At 41.0% G+C, this 18,754-nt stretch overlaps 1 protein-coding gene and 1 long non-coding RNA gene across 6 annotated transcripts in view; one reads left to right on the top strand and one right to left on the bottom strand.

Annotated features, from left to right (window-relative positions):
- Positions 1–12,789, bottom strand: part of Lin54 (lin-54 DREAM MuvB core complex component) — a 64,307-nt gene extending 51,518 nt beyond the window's left edge. For 2 of the 4 annotated variants that reach the window (XM_020167165.2, XM_020167168.2), the window contains exon 1: positions 12,653–12,789. The gene's annotated coding sequence lies outside the window, so the exon portion shown is untranslated. Of the gene's footprint in view, positions 1–10,454; positions 10,787–12,652 lie in introns of those variants that run through there. The other 2 variants (XM_020167164.2, XM_020167167.2) reach the window with 2 other exon arrangements.
- A 241-nt stretch (positions 12,790–13,030) lies between these two features.
- On the top strand, positions 13,031–18,754 carry LOC141410754 (uncharacterized). 2 transcript variants are annotated; one of them, XR_012435542.1, is made up of 4 exons: positions 13,031–13,090; positions 13,397–13,584; positions 16,481–16,620; positions 18,192–18,754. It is a non-coding gene; the product is annotated as an uncharacterized lncRNA (long non-coding RNA). The 2 variants fall into 2 exon arrangements; XR_012435541.1 differs by having other exon boundaries at positions 16,481–17,290.

Genomic DNA, 18,754 nt, shown 5'->3' with positions numbered 1-18,754 from the left:
CCCCACCAAATGAGGTAGTATGACAATTTGGTGCTGGCATCCAATGAAACCATAAACTTTGACTCCATCCTCTCCCTAAAGTTCTCCCAACATATATACATACATGGGTTTGGCCTTTAGTCCTTCATAAGGACAGGACATCTCAGCCCAACCCCCATTCATCTTTCTCCTTAAAGCACTGGAAGTCAAGGAGCAGGGTGGGGAGAGAGGTCAAGACAAAGCCTTGAATTTCTTTCAGTTCCAAACACCTACCCTTGCAGCTCAACCAAACTTCTAAGATTTTCAATCCACCCAAAGTTCCATATCCTCACTGCTGACACCATGCTTTTTTTTGTTTTGTTTTTTTTTTCAGCTTTGAGAGTTCCTTAACTCAGCAGCTACAGCCACACTACCTTTCAAGAAAGGCCATGGGAGTTCAGTTTGGTACATACAAAAAAAGAACTATACAGGTGGCCTGTTCAACAGGGCCTCTCAGCTAAGCCTCAAAATATTCACTAATGGGTAGAACACTGCAGAGTCTTACTCTGTCTCCTCCAACTGTTCTTGCCTACCACCTGGGTGAGACCAAATTACTCACTACCAGTTGCCACAGAGTCTTTTCAGATCCCTTAGCCAAGCCCACAAGGACCTCATCCTTCCCTGTCAAGAGGCCATGCTTAATTCACATGGCCAAAACTGTCTAGAACCTTGAGAAGTCAGATTTTATACCTTCTTAAAAGGTAACAAAGTAGCCAGTTACTGTTTCATAGATACTGGCAGAAAACACAATAATCTTGGGTGAGATAAAAAAATTAAACTTTTTATTAGTAGTACAGCAAGGAACATGAGCATCGTGTATAATCAATTCCCCTGTAGCCTCCAAGTCCCATGGAGGGGCCCAGGTAGATGGCATGACAACCAGAGACCCATGGTTTAAGGAACCCAAATCTTTTATAATGGGCTGAAATGAAACAAACCTGCCCTGCTCCCTAGAGGGAAGATACTATCTTTGTTATAGTGGACAATAAGCAAATCTGACCTTAGTTACAATGAGACATTCTATCATACAAAGCTATTTGCTACAGAAATAATTCTTTTGCAGTACTAGACATTGAATCCACGGTCTCATGTAAGTGCTCTGTCAAGAGGCACATTCCTAACTTTTTCTTAATTTGAAGCAGGGTTTGCCTAAATTGCCCAGGCTGGTCTGGAAATTAGAATCCTCCTGCCTCAGTCTCCAGAGTAGCTAGTATTACAGGCACACCTGGCTACAAACAATTTTGAAAGAATTATTTCAAACAAAAGGATTATCAATATCTCACTTTCAAGACGTGCAGAAATGCAAAGACCCATGGAAAACTGTCTCCCAATAGTATATTCCAGCAATGTTTTGTACTTCAAGTGTTGATGTCTGACATATATTTTATTAAATTTATCCCTAAGAATTTCATGTTTTTGATGCTATTATAAATAGCTTTTCTCCTGTTTTCCAATTGCTTGTCACTAAAAATAGAAATATAATTGACTTTTGTATATTGCCCAGGTATTCTACAACCTAGGCTCATTTACTAATTCTAGTAATTTTTCTACACAGATACCTTAAATTTTTCTTGGGGGACTCAAAAGTCTCAAAAAAGTCAGGGCTGGTGGAGTGGCTCAAGCCGTAGAACACCTGCCTAGAAAGCATGAAGCCTGAGTTCAAACCTCAGTGCTGCCAAACACCACCACCAACAACAACAAAAAAATCACAAATGGGTGTTTAATTCTGTCATATCCTTTTTCTTTTTTTCTTTTTTTTTGCAGTTCTAGGGCTTGAACTCAGGGCCTCAAGGCAAGTCCTTGAGCCCCACAGTCCCTGTCATATTCTTTTTCTGCAACTACTGAGATAATCACATGACTTTTCTGTTTTCTTTTTTCTTTTTGTCTTGTATTATTTTATATTTTCTATTTTAGCCTGTGAATTATGTTGATTTTTATTATTAAACCAATTTTGCATCCCTGGAATCCACACCCTTTGATCATGATTTATTAGGCTTTGTATAAACTGATGAATACTATGTTAATATTTTACTAAGCATCTTTATCTATGTTCATGAGGGGTATTAGTCTATAGTTTTCTTAATCCTAGCCTAATAAAATGAGTTGTGGCATATTCTCTCCTCTTCAATTTTAAGGAAAAGTTTGCACAGAATTTTCTATTTCTTTCCTAAATGACTCTTAGAATTCACTAGTGAACCTATCTACACATAAAGTTTTCTTCTATTTCTTTCTCTTTTTCAGTACTGGGGCTTGAACTCAGGGCCCTATACTTGCTAGGCAGGAGCTCTACCACTTGAGCCACACCCCCAGCCCTTACACATAAAGCTTTCTATATTGTCTAAATTTCTATATTGTTGAAGAATTGGCCTCTAATTCCTGGGCTCAGGTGATCCTTCTGCCTCAGCCTCCCAAGTAACTGGGAATATAGAGGTATGTACCACTGTGCCTGGCTTATGGGGAAATTTTAAACTATAAATTCAAGCTCTTTAATAGACGTACGGCTATTCAGGGCATCTCTTTCTTCTTAGGTGTGCTTTAATATTTAATAGTTCAGAACTTTCAAAGGAATTTGTTTATTTCATCTAAGTTGCCAATTTATTACCTTAAGGTTATACACAATATTCTTTCATTTTAATGTCTATAGGATCTACATAAATGTCTTTTTATTTCTCATACTAGTAATTTGTATTCCTTCCTTTTTTTCTTGATTAATTTGGCTGAAGATTTATCAATTTTATTGCTCTTTTCAAAGAACTGTTTCGGGCTTCATTGACACTCTCAATTATCCATTTTTTACTTAATTAATTTATCTTTAGCTCCTGTCTTCTGCTTACTTTAGATTTAATTTGTTCTTTTTGTTGAAACTTAAAATGGGAGCAAAGCCAGGCACCAGTGGATGACACTTGTAATCCTATAATCCTAGCTACCTGGGAAGCTGTGGTAGGGAGGAACTTCGTTCAAGGCCAGCCCTGGAAAACCAGAGCAAAGTGGACAGGAAGCATGGTTCAAGTGGTACAGTGCCTGCCTTGCAAATGTAAAATCCTGAGTTCAAACCCCAGGCCCACCAAAAAAAAAAAAAAGGGGAATCAAAGAGCAAGATTAACAAATTACAGCCTGCAGGCCATCACGCCAACAGTGTTCCTGTATTGCTCCCCACCTAAGAATTTTTTGGCTGTAGTGGGTTTGAACTCAGGACCTCATGCTTGCTATGTAGGTGCTCTACCACTTGAGCCAAGCTCCCAGCCTTTTTTTTTTTTTTTAATTTTAAATGTTTGAGAGAGGTGATAATATGACAATATGACAGATTTTATGGTCTGCAAAGCCTAAAATATTTACTATCTGGCCCTTTCCAGAAAAAGGTTCCCAGGCTTAGAACACTTACTTAAAATGATCCATTTCTACAAAAGGCCTTTAAAACGAAAAATTTCCAGCAAAGCTGCTTTAGATGCATCCCATTAATTTAAAAAAAGTGTTTATTATCATTCACTTCAAACGTTTTCTAATATTCCATGTGATTTCATCTTCAATACATGGATAACAAAGGATGGTATTTAATCCACAAATATTTGATGATTGTCTAGGTATTTTACTATATCAATTTCTAATTTACTTCTATTGTCAGAGGACAGAATACTATGTAACACTTCCATAATTCAAAACAGGAGATTCATTTTATGACTCAATGTATGAACTATATTGGTGAATGTTCAATGTACACTTGAAAAAAACATTATTCTGTACATGCTGAGGATAGTAATCTATAAATGTTAGATCAAGTTGGCTGATAGTATTATTCAGATCTTTGAAATTCCTTACTGGTTTTTAGCTAGGCATGGTGGTACATTCCTGTAACCCCACTACTCAAGAGACTAGGTCAGGATGATCAAGAGTTTGAAGCCAGAAAAGGCTACACAGCAAGACCCTATATCCAAACAACAACAACAACAAAAAAGAAACTTGCTGATTTTTTTTACTGTCAACTATTGAGAAAGGATGTTAAAATTCCCAAATGGGATGGTGGTTCTGCCTACTTTTCCTCTTCCATGCATTTTGCTATGAGTGTGCATGTGCATATGCATAGGCAGCACTGGGGTTTGAAATCAGGACCTCACACTTGCAAGGCAGGTGCTCTTGAGCCATCAGCTATTTTTAATGATAGACTTTTTTTAAGATAAGGTCTCAGCAAACTATTTACCCAGGGCTGGCTTTGAACAATGACCCACCTGATCTCTGCTTCCTAAACCACTAGCACCCAGCTTGTTCTATTGGTTATTAGAAGAACATAGGTTTTTATTTGTTGTGTTAAGTAGTCAGGCCAGTGGTCTACAGGAGGATCTCAAGTTCAAGGCCAGCCTGAACTACAAAGCAACATCCTATCTCAAGGGGAAAAAAAAAAACCAGAATCTAGGAGTTACAAGAGTAGAAGCCTCTCTTTGAACTAGGAACAAAGTTCAAACTTCTAACAAGAAGTTTGGCCAGTCTATGTAACATGCGACTGTGTAGAACCACTGGGTAAGCTACAAATGACTGTCTTACGACTAGTCATTATTACATATTTCAATTAAATGTACATCCAAGGCATGGTGGCCTATACTAAAACAAACTCTCAAAAAGAGCTTGCAAGCATGTCGGGAAAACGGTTTGAGCATTTAGTTACATGAATCATCACCCTAATTTTATCTCTTAGGAATGGAAGCTATGTACTAGAACATGTGTCTACAGCATCTTCACAGACCAAGAGAGAGAAGGAGCTTTAAATTCACTTCACCTGGCTGAGGAGTTTCCTGGGAAGATATGGTAGGGAAAGAGGCCAGAACACACAATATATTCTCCATGCCTCCAACATTTTTAGTTCATAACATAAAGGTTCTAAAGACAAAGTACATTCCTGTAAGCCAATGAATTTTTACTCCCTCACAGTTGGACATGGTTGAATGGTTTAATCCAATGAGTTAAGAGTCACCAGGCACAGGTGGCTCATGCTCTATGTAATCCTAGCTACTCAGGACGCAGAGATCAGGAGGATTGCAGCTTGAAGCTAGCCAGGCAAATAGTTCTTAAGACCTTATCTCAAAAAACACCCATCAAAAAAAAGAGCTGGTAGAGTGACTCAAAGTGTAGACCCTAGGTTCTAACCCCAGTACCTCAAAAAAAAAAAAAAAAAAAAAAAAGGCACCCTAATCTCTACTGGCCCAGGCACTCAATCCTACTACCCTAGTATTTCCACCATAGCATCTATCACCATCAGAAAGTTCTTGTTTATTTGTTTATAGTCTGATTACCTAGCCCCCATTCCTTTACAATTATACCAAGACAGGGAATTATTTGCCATCATCACTACCATAACCCTATCCCCAGAACCTAGTACAGAGCTGGCAAATAATAAACTCTCAGTATAAATCTGAAGAATGAATAAATCAACCATGGAGAACAGGGTCTCATAAAAAACTCTACCATTACTTATGCTAGCTGTGAAAATAACTCTGTTTGAATAAGATGGGTTTATATCATGCTCTGAGACTTTATAACATTTTAAATAAAATAACAAAACCACATAACCATAAGACATAGTAACAAGCTGTGAAACTATTTTCATTTAGCTTTTAAACAATATCCTCTACAATTACATTCCATCTAAAAACTACAAGGGGGCTGGTGACATCATGGCTCAAGTGCCCACCTAGCAAGCCACAAGGGCCCTGAGTTCAAACTCCAGTACCACCAAATACATACATACATACAATGTTCTCTTAGTTTTTAGCTTATAGTTTTTAACAGTCTTTTAATTAATACTTATCAGTCTTTTAATTAATATTTATCACTTCCCAACTTTGTGAAAGGCTGGGAAATTAAAGACCTGGCCCTGAACAGTTTAGAAATTCATAAGCAAGTAGCATAATCACAGCTGTACTTTGGGAAAAGTAACCTCATCTCAGTACTGCATTGGACTAGTCACTCAGACCAGGTAAAGGGCTAGTAATGTAAACAGCCCAAGACAGAGATAAATAGAAGGTCTAATTTAGGAAGGTGACAATGAAAATTTAAATAAAAAAAGAATAGATATAAATGCTCTGTGCTTTTACATTTCTAAGGAGTTTCTTACAGAATATTACCACTGTGGAAACAATGTTTTTTTCTCAGCTACGGGAGGAGAGCAATTTAGGTGGTCAACTGCACTTTTGTACATATTATGAAGTATGACCTATCATTGTATTACAGGTGAGAAAGTAATCTGTGGGATGTTTAGACACAAACAATCTGAGTGTTTAAATACCTACATCTTACCACCAGAACTAGTTACATACCATTTAGATTTTAGCTTTGACTTCTAAAACCAAACATCAACAATTCAAAAATCAGATACAAAAAACCTTTCTCAAACTAAACTGGGAACAAGGGAGTATAAACCATGAGTTCTAATGAAGATTTGAAAGACCGTATTTTCATTTCAATAACATATTTTTAAAAGTATACTCTGGATAAATATCCAAAATCAATGATGTAAGAATTAGGGCAGACTAAAGAGCAGGAACTTGTAAGGTAAATGACATTTGTGCCAAATGAAAGTCAAACCACTTAACCTGTGGTGTAAGGAAAAAAGCTCTGCAGTGTTCAAACACAGGAAAGTAGTAGGAACTTAGTCATCATAGGAAAATAGTAAATAGAGAACTGCACACCTGTGTCAAGGCGGACAATAGTATATCCACTATGCAAAGAAGGATCTAGTTTCAAGCCAGGCACGGTGGTGCACACCTCATCAGCACTGGGAAAGGTGAGGTAGGAGGATTAAGAGTTTGAGGCTGGCCTGGGCTACGTAATGAGACCCTGTCTCAAAAAAATCCAAAAGAGGACTGAAGGTATGGCTCAAAGGTAGAAAGTGGTAGAGTGCCTTCTCTATAAGTACAAAGATCAGAGTTCAAACCCCAGCCCCACAAAAGAAAAAAAAAATTAAGTTTCAAGTTTCACTAAAACACCCATCAACCTAAATTTCATTTTAGTTTTACTTCTATAAATTTAGTTCTGTTTTATCCTAGTTATATATATATACATATACACATACATATATACATAGATATATATATAGATCTATCTATCTATATAAATACAGAAAGAGAGAGAGGGTAGGAGAGAGAAGAATGAATAAGAAAGTAAGAATATCTTAAAAGTTCAGGTCAACACCAGGAATTCACGATTATTTATTCCTTTAAAAGGGAACTGTAGCTGGGTACTGGTGGCTCATGACCATAATCCTAGCTACTTGGGAGGCAGAGATCAGGAGGATCACGGTTCAAAGCCAGTGGGCAAATGTTCATGAGGCCCTATCTCGGAAAAAAAAAACTCTCACAAAAAAGGGCTGGTGGAGTAGCACAAGCAGAAAGAGCGCCTACCTAGCAAGCATGAGGTCTTGAATTCAAACCCCAGTGCCATAAAAAAAAAATTTTATAAAAAGGAATTGTGTATTGTTCATGCTTAAGATTATCACATTAGGAGATGAAGCAGAAGGACCACAAGTTTGAGGCCAGCCTGAGCCCAGGAGGGAGACCTGTCTTAAACAAACAAAAAGATTAATACATGGTAGGAAAAATGGGGAGCTCCAAATCAGAAAGATCTACTGTCAAATCCTGGCTCTCCTAGTTGTTTATCATGTAATCTTAGGCAATAATACCTCTGAGCCTCAGTTTACTCATGGGGTCACTATGAAGATAGTTATGAAAGAGACTGATAAAGTTTTTATCCTGCTCCTCTAACTAAATTAACTTCTTCTCATTTCTCTATTTTTTTATGGCATTCAGTATTCTATCAAATCATAAAATCTTGTCATCTGACATCACACATAATATGTGATTACATTTTCTCAGTGACTCCATCCCTCTACAACAACAGTAACCAAATCACCAAAGCTTGGAGCCTACTATGGTATTTTAACCTGACTCTGCTCTCATCTATAATACATATTGCATAAATGTTACTGGATTTATCTCCCTGGGTACATTTTGGAAGCTGTCAACTCTCTTACTCAAAAATTTTCTGTAACTGTCAAAGCTTTCTGCAGTAGGATCCCATTCAACCTGTTCTAACTTTACCTCCAATGATTCTTTTTGTTTGTTTGTTTCCTTGTTTGTTTTTTGAGATAGGGTGTCTACAGCACAGGCTGGCCTTGAATTTGCAATCCCCCTACCTTCACCTCCTGAAAGCTTGGATAACAGACATTGGCCCTGTGTCTGCTCCAATAATTCTGAAACAGAAAGCTCCCTCAGGCATGACATTAAGGTTGTTTTTACCTCTTATCCCTATACAGTATATAATCCATACAAGATACCCAATGCAAGTTGACTATCCCTTATCCAAAATGCTTGGAACCAGAAGTGTTTCAGATTCCCAAGTTTTTCGGATTTTGGAATATTTGCACAGACTTTACTGTTGATCATATCCTAATCAGAAAATTCAAATTTTGGGCTGGAGGCATGGCTCAATTGGTAGAGCGCCTGCCTAGTGAGCGTGAAGCCAAATTCAAACCCCAGTGCCACAAAAAGAAAAAAAAAGGTGGGGTGTGTGTGTGTGTGTGTGTGTGTGTGTGTGTGTAAGGGGTAGCATTTGCACTGGAGGCAAGTGCTCAGTGGTAGAGTATTTGCCTAGAATGACCAAGGCCCTGGATTCAATCTCCAGCCTTGGGAGTTAAAAAAAAAAAAACAAACAAACTAGAAATCTACTCCATAGAAAATCCAAAATGCTACAAAATCTGGAACTTTTGAGCAAAGCATTTTGGATTTTAGATTTTGAAGTTAGGGATGCTCAACATACAATAGTGTTTGAACAGTAGTAATGAAACCCTAAAGCCAGGTGTAGTGGCCCAAATATATGTACAAATCCTCCCACTTGAGAGGCTAAGTCAGGTGGTTTGAGTTCAAAGCCTTTGTAGACTGTATAATGAGACTCTGACTCAAACAAACAAAAAAGAAAACTAATGAAAAAGCATTTTAATCTCCCTAGTTTTTTAAAATCCTTAGTCTTACTACTAAGTAAGCTGGGCTAGCATGAATCAAATAATTACAACATAAAAGCTGTAATTTTTTTTAAAAAAAGAACCAAATTTCTACCAGATAATGCAAGATAAAATTATATTTTTAATGAATAATAATCATTAACTAAACATTCTAATTAGCTCTTGAGTATTTTCTCTAAATTTTTTTGGTTGCTCATTCTTGTGAATAAAAGTCAAAGGTCCAAACTATACCCACACGTTCACACAAAATATTTCCCATCTGCATACACTATATAATGAATAATATCATATGGTATCACTCTGCGGCAACTTGAATAAGAAAATTTACAGGTAAACATAAACATTACTTGTGAGCACTTCTTAAATATTAATCTCTCTGTTTACTCTCATATACTCAATGTCATTGACCCAAGCTTCTATTACTAAAGCTAGGGAAAAAAAGAGGATTCTGAATTAATGTATAAAAATTTGATTAACATGTAGCCTTTCTAACATTCCTGCTGTATGCAAGGAGACAAGACTGTTCAGGGACCCTGTACCACAATCTAAACATACTCAGATCTTCAGATTACCTAGATTACCTAACAAAAGTCAACTGCAGCCATCATGAAGTCAATCAAGCCAGTTCTCCAGCTCTCTAAACAAAGAGCTAAGAGGTCCAGGCATTTAGAATGTAGCAGAGGTTTCAGTTTGTTTTTTACCAACTTCGTGTATGAGCTGCAAACGCTAGCATCAAACCATCACACCTCTCCTTAACAATGAAGGCAAAACTTATAACCAAAATAGAGTTCCCAGAGGTGAATTTCACAGGCAGTATAAAGTCTATTGTAAAATCTTCCATAACTTTACTCTCTGAATTCATGACATTGGATGGGAACAGAGAAGAATGTCCCTGAAAAGCATGGGTATAAAATATGACTGACAAATGGCTGGGCCATAGGGACCATTCTATGGATGGCAGAACCATAAAAGAAAAAATATATATATTACTGCTACAAAACTGTCCATCTGCTTAAAAAAATGTGAGGATCCACACCCCAACAAGTTATAGACTATGATCTCAGTCAGACCTTAAATGCAGAAGAAAATGCCAATGCTCTGTCTCCTTAAAGAAACATACAACCCCCAAAACTGCTGAACACCCTCAAACCAACACCCGGCAGAGTGGCTATTTTAAATATTCCATCAGGAAATCATGATAAGCACTAGCGGTTCCTCTAGGCCTCAGCAGCAGCCTTAGGTACATGAGCAAACTCGAGCCCTCTTAATAGTCAAAGAATCATGTTGATGTCATTACGAGGCTACTGATTCTTTGCACTCCGGACAAGTCATTCCTTGATCCACAACGCACTTCCTCTTCCACCCACCCGCACCTTCCAAAACACGGCGATCTGCAGACAGAGAAGCCGGCGGGAACCCCCTCCTCCCCTACCTCCGGCGGCCGCCGCTTTCTCCTCCTTCGGGCTCCGAGGTGGGGGCTCCAGAAGGTCCCGGGCAATTCTGAGCCGGGCAGTGCTTGTTTTGCCCGTGCACAGTAGCTCTGCCCAGTCGCTTCCTTCCCCTGTCTGCCCAACTGGAGAGCTACGGGTACACCGGGACCGAGGAGTGAGTCGGGGTGGCGACGTCGCCGCTGCCTCCGCCTCTGGTATGTCAGGGGCCGGGATTGTATTTCGAAAGATCCGCCATTTTCACCTCGTCATCACCATCACAGCTCAGCAGCTTCCCCGACAGCCTAGCCGGGACGCCGCCGCCGCCGCCGCCGCCGCCAGTCACCTCCCCCTTCCTACTCCTCCCCGCCCCGGCCCGCCCTCCTGAGCCGCGCACACCCACATATCCGGGGAAACCTCCAGCCGGCCCCGCCAACCTTCAAACGCACACCCCAGGCTCGAGTGCTCACCTGCGGAGCTAAGCCGAGACCTTTCACCCCGAGACCCAACACCCCGCTCCCTCGGGCACCGCAGGAACGCCCGGGCTGGAAGCGCTACCTGCGGGGTCCCAAGTCGGGCATATTTCTGTTTAGAAGAGCAAAAGCCATGCGGAAGGTGGTATAAGAACAATAAAGAACCCAAACTCTTTCATTTTCAGAAAAGCACTCGAAAGAGATAGTGGGATGCATTTCATTCACTGTATCCATCTCAGATGATGAAGACTCTATGGAGACCTTTAATGTCACTCATCAGCTTTGACATTCTACTCCACCCGCGGAACTGCTGACAGCATGAGCTACTTCCCTATGCGTGTCTGACCTCTCTGACACCATGGCAAATTACAGTGATCCTCATGCAGATTATTTAATTATTAAAAATAAAAAATTTCCTCTCCACTTAACTTGATCTGGTCATTTCTGAGCATGAACACTGTGACTTCCAATTTGTCATCGCCACTAGATTTTAAATGTATTGATCCAACTGTGGAAACATTCATGAATGATCAATTGCTAAAATATAGAAAACATACTTTAATATTCTTCACCAAATGTTTTCAAAATCTAAAGCATTAAATTAAAAACCATCTGCCACTGAAATATTTGTTCAATATAGTGAAAATAAACAGCTGCTTTACAACAGCAGACCCCTAGACGGCTCCTATCATCATTCAGTTTATTAAGTAACTAAAAAACAACATAGGTATTTTTTAATCAAATAAGAAAACAAGCTGCAAGACTTCTGATGAGACTAGTATTTTAAAAAAATAGCTGTCTCAATTAATTTCAGGAAGATTTAATAATCATCCATTCAAAAGGTGAATTCTCTACCATTCAACCACCTAAGTTCTGAGAGACCTATTTGAAATGAACAAATTGAATTTCAAGATCGAGAACATGGCCACTCTTCTGTCTTTTTAAAAAGTTACTCTTAAGAGTAAGGTAGAAGTAGAGGCCATTTCATCTTCCAGCCTTGTTGGAATGACAACTCCATATAAAAGACAGTAGGTTCAGGCTTAAACAAGTGCTGTCTACCACTCACTACGAGCCACGTTCTTACATGCAGCCTGCTAGAAGATGAGGGTAGAACATGTCCCCAATTTCTTCATCTTTAAACTTTATTTGCCCACCAACAGCCGGGTCCACCCGCACTCTGATGGTTGTTTACCGTTGCTTGGCCCAGCTAAGTCCCAGCCCGCTCCCTTCCCCCGTGCACCTCGGGAACATTATGACATTTGGCTGGTGGGCTTCGCGAGGGAAACGGACACACACCAAGAAGAGCCCATACAAAGGGGCGTAGGAAGGACGCGGCGGCGGGCAGCATCGAGAGGAGGGGCTGATACAAAATGACACAGCAGCAAAACCGGTTCCCAGAAGCCCGGGGCCGACACGGCGGCTCCTCCGGCCGAGCTGCGTGCGTGTCAACAGCCGCGGAGCCTTTCCTCAGACCGCGGGGCCAGCCGAGCGCTCGCCCCGCCGAATGACAGCAACCCTCCCGGGTGCTGGCGGGAAGGGGCCAAGCCCCGAGGATCCCCGCGCCCTGCGGCCCCCGCCCGTACCCTCCCTCTCTCGCCACGGCCCACCAGCCCAGGCTGCCAGAGGGAGCGGTTCGGCGCTCTCCGCCCGCGCGGCCACAGGCAGCGGGGGGCCAGTGCCCCTTCCCGCCCGCCCGCCCCAAAGCACCTCTCTCGGGGGCTGACACTCACCAAAGCCGGCGGCGCCGCCGCCTCCTTCTCGCGCCGCGCTCCCCGGGCTCCCAGCAGCCGCGGCGGCGGCGGCGCCTCCGAGACACAAACCCGGGTTTGTTCAAAATCACGCGCCCAGCGCCATTCCACCGCCGCATCCCATAATACGCTGGGCCCGCCCCGCCCGCGCGCCCCTCTCCTCCCGCCCCTCCATTCGGCCCGCCCCGCCTCCCCAGCCGGCTTCCTTCGCCCCGCCCCTTCCGCGCGCCTCGCCCCGCCCCTTGACAACCCGAGCCCGCGTCATGCCGCAGAGCTCAGTGGATACGCTCCCGCTCCACGTGACTCGGAGTGGGCGCTCTGTCAAAGCTTTCGCACGGAATGTTCCATTGGGCTGGGACCCGGGGGGTGGAGGAGTGCGCATGAGTCGGGGGATTCCTGGTTCACGCCTGCAGTAGGGAGGTACTTGTCTTTTGGTCAGTCTACCTTTCCTTGTTAGGAAGTCTGCGCTGTAGGTGCGATTTTCAGCATCCCCTCGCTTGTCTATGTGCTTGGGTATAAGGAGGTGATCGAAATTCACAAATGCAAAATCACTTCGTTGTTAGATACGAATTTTTACAACGGCTGTCAAAAAGCCCCTGGGAGACCCACACAGACTTAAACTTATTTTGAAAGGGACTTTTTTTGTTTTTGCAATATAGTATACGTCTAAGACTAATGCAATCAAAATTCTTTGTATTTAGGCACCTTTTCCTTTTATTTTTACAGCTATTTATAAAATGACCAAATGTAGAGTCAGAGTATTTAGTGAATAACTACGAGACAAGAGCCTCGCAAATGAAACAACACAAAAATATAAGAGTATAAATGTAAAACGGTGGTGCTACTATTGCCAGTGGACTACAGAAGACATACAGGTCAGCGTGAGAGACTAGCTGGGAAACTCAGTGGAGGAGGTGAGCTTTATGTCATAGTAGAAGGAGCAATCGCTTTGTTTTTATTTATTTATTTAATTTGGTGGTGCTGGGGTTTGATTTCAGGGCCTTGTGCTTTCTAGGCAGGTGTGCTACCACTTGAGCCACTCCACCACACCACACCAGCTATCACTTTAGAATCAAACACTCCGAATTTTAAATTCTGTCTCCTCCACTTATTCGTTATTAAAAGTCTGTTTCTTTTCTTATTTACAAAATAAAAATAAGACAACTTCCCAGGATTATAGTGGCGAAATAAAATGAGAGTTTTCAAGCAGCCACAGGGTCTCTGCCTCAAATGTTAGTTCTACTGAGCCATACCGTACCTCTCAGTCCAAACTCAATGGTTAGGATTCAGCAAGGCAAGTGGCATGAAATTAGCAAAGGCTTAAAAGTAGAAAGTGTGTAGCATGTACCAGGAAGTGAGAAAGTTGAGAAAGCTGAACTACATACATGAGTTTTGTTGGGGATGAGTAGTGTGAATCCAGTTTATGGGGAACCTTGACAGGTAGTGAGAAATTCTGGTCAAATGGCTGGTGGCACTGTGGGGGCATCTCTGGAAGGATGAAGGGAGAGAGATGGACTACAAAAACAAGCTGGATTTTAGGACGACAAAGAATTCCCCAACAGGAAGAAAATTTCTCCATTAGCATAATTCTGATAACCAACACCCAAGAAAGTACCCCAAAACAAGAGACACACTTTCATTCTTGCTATGATTTTATTACAAAGACAAAATAGACTCAATAAATTTTTATCAACCCCAGCAATATAGTAGTAAAAACAATTCATATCATTACAAAAGTACAATTTATTTCAAGAATGGTAGTTTTACATTATGAAATATACTTGTGTTGCTTGGAATAGTGGCTTACGCCTGTAATCTCACCTACTCAGATGGGGGTAGTGGGCAGGAGGATTGCGTATTGGAGGCCAGACCAGCCAGATTCTATCTCAAAACAAAATAGGAAATCAAAGGGTCATTGGGTGACTCAAGGGGTAGAGTGCTTGCCTAGCATAGAGAGAGAGAGAGATACTTGTTAATTTACCATAGGAGAAAAAAAATGATGTTCTTTAGAGATGCATTGTATAACAGTCAACAACGAATCTGTATTTTAAAGATTATTAGTAAATTAGGAATAAAAGAATGTTTTCTAGCCAAGCTTGGGAGACTAAGGAAGGAGGATCTCAAGTTGGAGGCCAGCCTAGGCTATGTATGATACCCTGTCACCTAACAGCCCTCGATCCAAGAATACTTCCTTAATTGGATCATGATAATTATCAGGAAAAGTAGCAACATCCTACATTATAGTGAAATGGCAGAGGCATTGCTATTATGACAAGAGGTTACTTGTTAGGAACCCCCCAAAAATATGGAGATGTAAGCACTATTATGTCACATTTATCAGAGTGTCCATCCAAATGCAATTAAATAAGCGAAAAAGATAGCCCCTCTGTAATCCTGGTTACTCAGGAGACAGAGATCAGAAGGATCAGGGTTCAAAGCCTGCCCCACAGGGCAAATAGTTTACAAGACCCTATCTTGAAAAAAACCATCACAAAAAAGTGCTGGTGGAGTGGTTCAAAATGTAGGCCCAAGTCCCCCGTGCCCCCCACGCCCTGCCCCCCCCCAAAAAATTAAGTGTAGGGACTGGGAATGTACTTAGTGGTAGAGAGCTTGCCTAGCTTACGTAAAGTCCTAGATTCGACCCTCAGCACCAAAGAAGAGGGGGAGGGGAAGGAGGAGGAGAAGAACACTCAAGTGGTAGAGCACCCCCTGAACCACAAAAAATAAATAAATAAATAGAATAATCCTAAAGCCCTCAGGTTAATTGCTTGACCTCTGGATTCACACCGCCTGGGCACAAATCCTAGTCCTTCAGTTTAATGGCTGTGACAACTTGTACAAGTAGTTTTCTTTTGTGTGTCAGTATCCCCATCCCTTGCCATTAGGTTTTTGTTGTTGTTGTTTTGTTTTTTTTGTGGGACTAGGGTTTGAATTTAGGGCCTCATACTTGCTAGGCAGGGGCTCTTACAGTTTGACTCCTGTCAGCCCTTTTTTTATGATGGGTTTTGTCCAAAATAGGGTCTCTCAAACTAGCCATTTGCCAGGGGCTGGCTTAGAACCAAGATCCTCCTGGTCTCTGCTTCTCTGCCTCCTGAGTAGCTAGAATTATAGGCCTGCACCTAGCTGGAAGGAACTTTCTAAGATGATAGGAATGTTCTTTACCTTGATTTTGTGAGTGATTGCAAAAGGCCTAAAATCATTGAGTAAAATTAATATGAATTCACTTTTATTGTATGTACATTATACCACATTAAAGTTGGTTTTAAAAGAAAAGTGAGAGCTTTAAAAATGATTTGTAAATATTCTCCTCTGAAATCCAAACTATCCTCAATTCTAAAAAGTGTTTTGTGCAGGGAATGTATAAGGAAATGTAAACTGGTAACATTGAACATAACTAAAGACTTTTCATTTATGGTATATAATGAGAATAATAATGTAAGTCATCTGTGAGTGTCAGGAGGGTTTCGTTAGTCTTCCTCTACCAGTAAGATGTCGTTTTGTTTGTTTGTTTTTGAGACAGAGTCTCACTAGGTAGCCCAGGCTGGCCTTGACCCCTTGATCCTCCTTGCCTTCCCAGTGCTGGGATTATAAGTGTGTAGTACCATGACAAACAAAATGTGTGTGTGGGGGTTGTCGTTGGTTTAACTTCTTACTGTTTGTCATACAGTGACACTGACACACCCCTCTAGGCCCTATAAGACTAACCTGTCCAACAAGACAAGTCCACAGCCACACACATGCATCTACTCTGAACTAGTGATTCCAACTGTAAGATTTCTTTGTCTCCATAGTAGATGTTTGTTTTTCTAGGTAAAAGGATAGATGTAGAAGATCCTCTGTAATGATCTGATGTACTTGTTCTGCTGAGAAGAGAAGCCAAGGCCCTCTTCAGACTCCATGAATGCTAAACTCCTAATCTCAGCCCAATGCTATCCTTTGCTATTTAAAACGTAAGAAGCCTTGGGGTGATTCCACCCTCCATTATCTCTGATAAAAAAAACCATGAATATTGATCATACCCCATGCATATGATTAAAATACCTAAGAACTAGTTTAAGTGCACATGCAGAGTAACTGTCAATCACCATAGCCCAACCAACCAGAACCTTCCAAATCTTTCCCCCCCTACACAGGTTATCTGGGGTTTAAAATGTTTTGAAATAGAGAGCTCACTGTCTGCTTCTCCATTCCACCTGGCTTACCGGCTCAGGTGGAGCCAACATTGTTTTTTGTGTGATGTCTTCCCTTACATTTATAAACTCTATCACCTCCCTTATTACATCCACATATCCTGCCTGGATTCCTCCATGTAGAACACAAAGAATCTGGAAATTTTCTGATCAAAGACTACACGAGCCTTCCGCACTGCTAGGAATATAACCACCACTGTGGTTTCCCATGGAAGGAATTGGATTGCTAACGTCAGTCATCCAGAGAAGAGTCATATCTTGATACAGGATATGGGTGCTGCAGAGAAGGGCTCAGAATGAGAGAGGGGAAGTGTTTCCTCTTTCTAGGCCTTGCTGATTTGGATCTGGAAACATTCTTTCAAGGACTGTGCCCATCTTTACCTTCAATAGGAGAAAGAAGATGTCTGCCTCAAGAGAGACTGGAAACTAGGTAGAATTTCCAAAACATCTTAAAATACTTGATGACTTTGAGGAAAAGCATTTCTTTCTTTTCATGAGTTGGCTGGGTTCACAAATCTAGGCTGGGCTCAGGTAGGACAGGTTAGAACCCAGGCTTATGGTTAGGTTCCCATCTGTTCCACAAAATCTTAATTCTGGGGCCCAAGCCTATAGGAAATTAGGACCTGGGACTTGCTCTCTTTTTCGTGTGGATCACAAGCACACAAATGGATTGAGGGGAAACATGGTATCTTTTTACTCTACCCCCAACCATCTAGAACACTGTCATTTCTGCCCTTGTTACATTGACCAAGTAAATGAGGTAGAAAAATATGTTCCTACTCCAGTGATTGGTACTTCAAAGGTACATGACAAAGGGTGTAAATGTATAATTCTAGGACAGAGAGGAAGCAGGAATTGGGAGCAATTATCCAAACTACTGCAAGACATAGCTATGAAGACCTCTCACACATGGGTCTGTACATTTGAAGCCTGGTTAGAGAAGACTGCTATACTTGTATCTTATAATTTCCATGAAAATGCCTTTTCTTTGCCATAAAAATGACTCTTCATTCTTATGTAAATCAAAGTATGCACACAGCATCAACCTTCTTGTCCAATCAAACTGCTGTTCTTTGTTCCTCTCATGTAAATTTTGGAGCTAGCACACTGGTCTGGGGTCTGTGAACTCAAAGTTGCTCACAAAGCTGCTACACGGTTGTAATTCACTATTTTGTCTATAGTACTAGACTGTTTGCAGCTGCAAGTCCACGAAAAAGTAAGAAAGCCTAAGTAAAAGTAACTTATAGATGTCATAACTTTTGTTATGCCTTATAAAATAAATAATAGAAAAATACTAACTTTTTTCTTATTGTCTATCCTCACTTTTCTAGGATAATTCCGCAGAAAACGGATGTCATTGAAGTCTTCGGCTAATTCCTCCTTTTCATGCTAGCGTCCTCAAAGTTTTGCCTTTGCTCTTGGGCTTGCTTTCTCATGATAGTCACTTAGTATCATACAACATACAAATATCGGCCACAGAGAAAGGGGATTCTTTCCATGAACCTCTTTTTAATAGCAACTTCAGTACGTCCTCCAGAAGATTTCCTACCATAATGCGCTGTCAGATCCTTACCATGTATTTCTTCTTAAACAATTCACTAGCAAAAGGAAATGATCTAGAGCAAGGGGTTGGCCAATTAAGGCTCCCAGACCAAATCTGGTCCATGGACTGTTTTGCTTAAGAATGCTTTTGTCTTTTTATGTATTTAAAGGATTGTAGGAGAAATAGCAGCAGCAGTATAGAGACCAAAAAGTTTAGAAATGTTTAGAAAACATTTGCAAACCCTGGCCTAGACAACCCATGATTTACCTTGGAGAGTGAGAAAGGGTCCTGCCTTCCTAACACCTTACCAGTCTGCCACATCATGCTGTCCCCAAACCTTGAGTAAATCTG

The sequence above is a fragment of the Castor canadensis genome, chromosome 9 (assembly GCF_047511655.1).
Source record: "Castor canadensis chromosome 9, mCasCan1.hap1v2, whole genome shotgun sequence".
Taxonomy (NCBI): Eukaryota; Metazoa; Chordata; class Mammalia; order Rodentia; family Castoridae; genus Castor; species Castor canadensis.
The sequence above is the reverse complement of the archived record's forward strand: the minus strand, read 5'-3'. Positions and strand labels throughout refer to the sequence as shown.